The following is a 6116-nucleotide window of genomic DNA, read 5'->3' on the forward strand; positions in this document are numbered from 1 at the left end:
ATATTACCTAAATGAAACTATGGCTGGTTTTTAAAGCTAAAGGGAGAGCACAGGAAATCGATCAGGGGAGAAGGTTCAGGATTCTAAAATATTTTCCAGAATATTTCAGCACCAGCCAAAAGATATAATAAACCATCATGCCATCTACATATTGATGCCTGGAGCCTTTCTGCAAGCTTACCTCTCCCAAGACCTGTGATAACAGCCTAAAGTTTAACGCTTGGTATCAGGCTGCAGCTATAGAGTATTTCTGTAATGTATCACTTCATAATATGACAGCTTTGAGAGTTAAGTCAGTATTCTTCTGATGTTGCAGGTGGGACTGAGAGCCAGCACCTTACCTAAGGCCATCTAAGCAAGCTCATGGTGGCCAAATCAAATCCGAAACCAGGTAATCTTAATCTCAGCCTTAGCCAATGTGCTGATCCCAGCTCTTCTAAGCGAACATCTGAGAGAAGAGATCTAATATCTGATACAAAGCAACTTCTGGTGTGTGGCAGCAGCAACCAGTCACACATATCACAGCACATTAAAAAAATAATAACATTTTATACTGCTTTTCCTTCAAGGGGCTAAAGGTGGCAGGCATAGTCCGACCTTTCCCCTTGCCACCCTTGTGGGATGGAGACTCTATAGCTCAAGAACTATTATGTATTCTTTAAATTTATGTTCATTATAGTCTGCATTTCTGCCTGAGACTGAAGGCAAATTATGTAATATATAATCAATCATTCAATATAATCAAAAGGATGGGACATCCAGTAAACAGTGCAACAGGATTTGGACTTCTGAAAATGGGAACTAAGCAGAAGTCTGAAACAGAGCTAAAACCAAGGAGAGACCATTTACACAATTATCACGTTTATCATAGCCTCTAAAGAGACAAGGACTGTTATTTTGATGTTATTTCCAGATTTTGCAGAAAGTTACATTGTGTGCTAGCATGATATTAGTACACTTCTCCCCTCAAATCCTCGCTGAATGACATTTAAACACCAGCAGCCTTGGACAAAGAAAGAAGGACCTGGATGTCTCTCCACAGCCAGAACACATAGTTGCCAACTTGGGATACTGCTGGAGATTTGAGGGTGGTGCTTTGGGAGACTAGAATGTGGGAAGGGAAGGGAGTTGGGTGAAAATCTGATGCCCTAAAACAGGTGTGTTAAACATGCAGCCCACGGTCCAGATCCGGCACCTGCAGGGCTGGTTTCTGGCCCGTGAGCAACTGCTTCCTTCTCCTGGCCACTACTGCTACTACGTTGCCAAGCCTCTCTTCCTCCTTTAGGGAAGTGAGGGGGAAGGAAAAAGAAACACTCCCTCTGCTCCTCCTCTGAGGGTAGGGTTGTCCGGTCCTTCCAAGTCCCCGGCGGGGGACTTTGGAGGGCATTACTGGAGGGGGCGGGGACATCCCCAACATATTGACATCACACAAAAGTGACATCATCACATTGGGGACTGGTGGCCCCCCACACACACCTGCACTCCAAGCCATGAATTTGTGGCTGCAAGGTATAAAGGGCCCTCCAGCTGCTCAGTGGGCCACGTGCTTCTGCTGGTCAGCTGGAGACCCTTTAAATCTTGCAGTAGGGGTGGCCGGGAGGTCACTCTTGGGGCCAGGGCTTTCCCCCCTGCCAGCCAGCCAGTCGGCTGGTGGTGGGAAGGCACCCCTGAAACCTGGGGAACCCCCACTCGGACTGTCGGTCTGGCAACCCTATCTGGAGCTGCTGCTATGTTGCCAAGACTTTAGGGATACATCAAAGGGAAGGAAAAAGAAAGTGCACAAATGCGCACCAGAGAAAAGCTCCCTCTGCTCTTTCCTGCTTCCTTTTCTGGGGCTGCTGCTGCATTGCCTAGCCCCTCGTTTGGAGGGGGAGTCTCATGGCACGAAGGTTTTATTTGTTATAAAGTTTTATTTGTTATAAAAGTTATAACTTTTCCTGTGCATACGTCTTTAGAAGGAGGGAGGGAGATTTTTCTAACAAGCCCTGCTCTGCTGTTTACTTTGAGACTTGATCTCACATACACTCATGTTAAAAAAAGAAGGGGGGAAGGAAAGACATGCATTTGGGATAAGGGGAATTAAAGGGAAATTCTTTTGCTTTATTCTGAAAACTTTTTTAAAAAAGGATTAGGTTTCTCTTTGCCCATCTGGAATTTTCTTTCAAAAAGACCCTGATCACAGATCTAGCACAGATGGATAATCTAAGCCTCAAGTTGCAGAATAAGTACGGAAAAGTATATAAAAAAAGATGGGTTAAAGTGTATGATTGGATAGAGACATTGAATGTATGAGACTCTACACTATATGTTACATGTGTATTGGAATGTTAAATACTGTTAAACCAAATAAAAATATACACACACACACACACACACACACACACACACACACACAAAAGACCCTGATCAAGAATTACACCACATGGATTGGATTCCATGGTTGAATGACTGAAAGTAGATGCTGCTGCTGGAAATACATTTATTGTTCCATGTGTTCCAGTTCAATACATGGTCTCCCTCTCCCCTCTCCTCCCCTCTCACTAGTTGCCTTTTTTCACATTAACCACCCGTTGCTTTTACAACTTTTTATTATCATCGCTAGCAGTGAGTGGATTTTATCCAGTCTGAAAGCAGCCCATTATTTCACTTGGAGAGATCCCCATTTCCAGTTCTAACAGATGAAATAAATAAATAAATAAATAAATAAATGAAACCTAACAGCACAGCTTGCAATCTTTATTAATGGAAGGGAGCAAGACTCCAGTAGCACCTTAATGACTAACAAAATTTGTGGCAGTGCATGAGCTTTCATGAGTCACAGCTCACTTCTTCAGATACAGCTAGAATGTGAACATCAGTCCTTATATCTTGGAGAGTGAAGTGATTTCAGATGCCAAGTAACAATAGAGCCATTGGTAAAGAGAGAAGAAACCTAGGTCTCAGTTCAGCCTAGGAGGATGCATTGTGCTTCATTATCAGTTGCAATTCAGCAGTCTCTCTTTCTAATCTCCCTTTGAAATTCCTTTGTAAGAGAACTGCTACTCTTAGGTCAGCAACTGAATGATCTGGAAGGTTAAAATGTTCCCCCACTAGTTTTTGAATGTTATGGTTTCTAATAGTAGTAGAAAGAGTAAGAGTTCAGTAGTACCTTAAGGACTAACAAAAATTGTGGCAGGGTATGTGCTTTTGTGGGTCACTGCTCACTTCTTCAGACTTATGTCCATTTATTCTTTGCATCCTTCTAGACCAAACTGAGACCAAAGTTTCCTGTCTCATTACCAATGATGATATCTCCATGCCCCCTACCCCTCTGCATATCACATCAAATCCAATCAAGCTTATTGCCGTTCAGCATCTGAAATCACCTTTATAAAGTTCATATCTCAGGTACCTCATGTTCCATTTTATGGCACACATGGTCCGGACCGACAAAGTGGCATTTATGTCAGATCCGCCCCTTGTAACAAATGGGTTCAACGCCCCTGCCATAGAGTCCACACTCCAATGCTGCCAATCTGGTTGTCAGTCTCTGCATAGAGCCTTAAGATCTCTTGTAATTACAACTGATCCTGCGTTTCCTGGAGCAAATGGCTACTTTGGACAATGGACTCTATGGGACTACACCCTGCTGAGGTCCCTGCCCTCCAAGCTCCCCTGGTAAAGCTCCAGCAATTTCCCAACCTGGAGCTGACAAGGGTTGCTGATCCATAAAATCTGGAGATCCTCCCCCCCCCCCAGCCCCAATGGCTCCAAACAGTGCTTCTTCGGGGATGGTGGCAGGGCAGTAGGCAGAGCACATGGCCCCAACCCCAGGACAGTTTCCCATGCGGGCCAGCAGCGGCGAACAGGGACCCACGCCTGCATTCTCCTACTTGCCCTCAGGCCCCAACGGCTCCAAACAGTGCGGTGGGCCTGGGATGAAACCTCACCCACCCCACCCACCCGCTTCTTCGGGAACAGGAAAGACAGAGGCAGGGCATCAGGCACAGCACATGGCCACAGTGGGCCAAGCCCCAGCCACAGGACATAAGAACATGAGAAGCCAATGTCAGATCAGGACAATGGCTCATCTGGTCCAACACTCTGTCACACAATGGCCAAAAATACCAGATGCCACTAGGAGGTCCACCAGTGGAGCCAGGACACTAGAAGCCCTCCCACTGTTGCCCCCCAAAGCTCCAAGAATAAAGAGCATCAGTTGCCCCAGACCAAAAGTTCCTATCTATACCTTATGCCACTGAGGGACCTCTGCTCCATATGTTTATCTAATTTCCACTTGAAGCCATCCATTCTTGAAGCTGCCACCACCTCCTGTAGCGGTGAATTCCATGTGTTAATCACTCTTTGGGTAACTTCCTTTTATCCCTACTAACCCAAATGCTCAGCAATTTCATTGAATGCCCACGAGTTCTTGTAATGTGAGAAAGGGAGAAAAGTCCTTCTTTCTCTACCTGTTCTATCCCATGCATAATCTTGTAAACCTCGATCATGTTACCCCTCAGCTGTCATTTCTCCAAGCTAAAGAGCCCCAAGCGCTTTAACCTTTCTTCATAGGGAAAGTGTTCCAATCCTTTAATCATTCTAGTTGCCCTTTTCTGCACTTTTTCCAATGCTATAATATCCTTTCTGAGGTGTGGTGACCAGAATTGCACGCAGTATTCCAAATGAGGTCGCACCATCACAGGGGCATTATGATACTTAAGCCATTTCACTGCTTACTCCCAACTCCAAATAATGAATAAACAAGTTAAAAAGCATTGGACCCAGTACTGTGCATAAAAAAGCAAATGATAAATGACTGCCATGTGAACAAGGATTTTTGTTTTAAATCAAAAGCCTGGTGAAATTTAGCACATATGCTTCTGAAAATCTGAAAAGATTGTAGATAAACATTCAGTAGCATTCTGCCAGTCACAACACAGTTGCATGCTTCTTTCCACTTATATGGCACTATTTAGTTTCCAAGTAGCTTAACCTGTTGCTGGTCAAGAGAAAAAGAATTTTTCCCTTGTATATTCCTATTGCTTAATTGGTATTCTATGATTTGACAGTATGAAAATTTAACACAAAATTGCAAGATAGGTAGTCTAACAGAACCCTCTGCTTTATGCCATTCCTCTGACTCTAAACAAATCTGAAATACCTGCTCCAGAGTAATCCAATCCCCTTGAGGAGGATACTACTTTTAGTCTTTTCCCTTCATATTTGCATTCCTTTCCCCCTTCTCTCCCAAATGCATTAGTTATTTAAACATAACTGATTATCAATAATTATCAGATTGCTGCACTCTGAACTGTTATCAGAGAATACTGAAAGACTGGGGGAGAAAGAATCTTGTTTGAAGGACAGATCTTGACTACTTCGAATCAGGTGGTCAAATTTACAAAAATGACAGCCATTTTAAAGCGAAGAGGAGAACTTTAAGTCAAACCATATCTCACCACAGGAAGCTGACTTTTTGTCGACCATCTTCACACGTCTGGTTTGGCTGCGCAGCTTGTCATCAGTATTTTCTACCAAGTTGGCAAGATCATCAATGATTTCTAAGAAAAACCATATGATACATTATTATTCAATCTTCCTTTCATCCTCTGCATGATGTTCATTTTATGGCATCTTTTCAGCATACCAAGTGCTCTGTAATTTAGAATCAACTTATCCTCATGACCTCAATTGTGTCGGCAGCCACACAGAAGCTCCTGAAAAACATTGGCCCCGTAGGTGTTGCATACAGCTAATGGAATCATAGAGTTGGAAGGGACCTCCAGGGTCATCAACCCCCTGTACAATGCAGGGAATTCACAAATACCTTCCCCCCACACCCCTAGTGACTCCTGTTCCATGCCCAGATGATAACAAAAAAACCCTTGTCAACGTGACTAGACGCTTTTTGGCTGTGCTCTGTCACAGATTAAGTGTTTTTAATGATTTTAATTGGTTTTAACTGTTTTTAGTCTCCCACTGAAGCAGTCCGTTTTTTATCTTGTTTTGTTAACATAGGGAGGGAGGATTTCTTTGTGTTAGCAAAAGTTCCCTCATCATTCTTATCTAAGGCATTCTCAGCAATTACAAATAGCGTGGAGCAGGTTTTCTTTCTCCTTCTACAGTGCAGCTAC

At 43.6% G+C, this 6116-nt stretch overlaps 1 long non-coding RNA gene across 1 annotated transcript in view; it reads right to left on the reverse strand.

The window, feature by feature from the left end:
- The window catches only part of LOC107125680, a 53037-nt gene extending 47499 nt beyond the window's left edge, over positions 1-5538 (reverse strand). The window contains exon 1 of the long non-coding RNA XR_001483046.1: positions 5442-5538. This is a non-coding gene — a long non-coding RNA (uncharacterized LOC107125680). The remainder of the gene's footprint in view (positions 1-5441) is intronic.
- Positions 5539-6116: the final 578 nt, after the last annotated feature.

Source organism: Gekko japonicus, unplaced genomic scaffold (genome assembly GCF_001447785.1).
Source record: "Gekko japonicus isolate JY-2015 unplaced genomic scaffold, Gekko_japonicus_V1.1 scaffold2232, whole genome shotgun sequence".
In the NCBI taxonomy this organism is placed as follows: Eukaryota; Metazoa; Chordata; class Lepidosauria; order Squamata; family Gekkonidae; genus Gekko; species Gekko japonicus.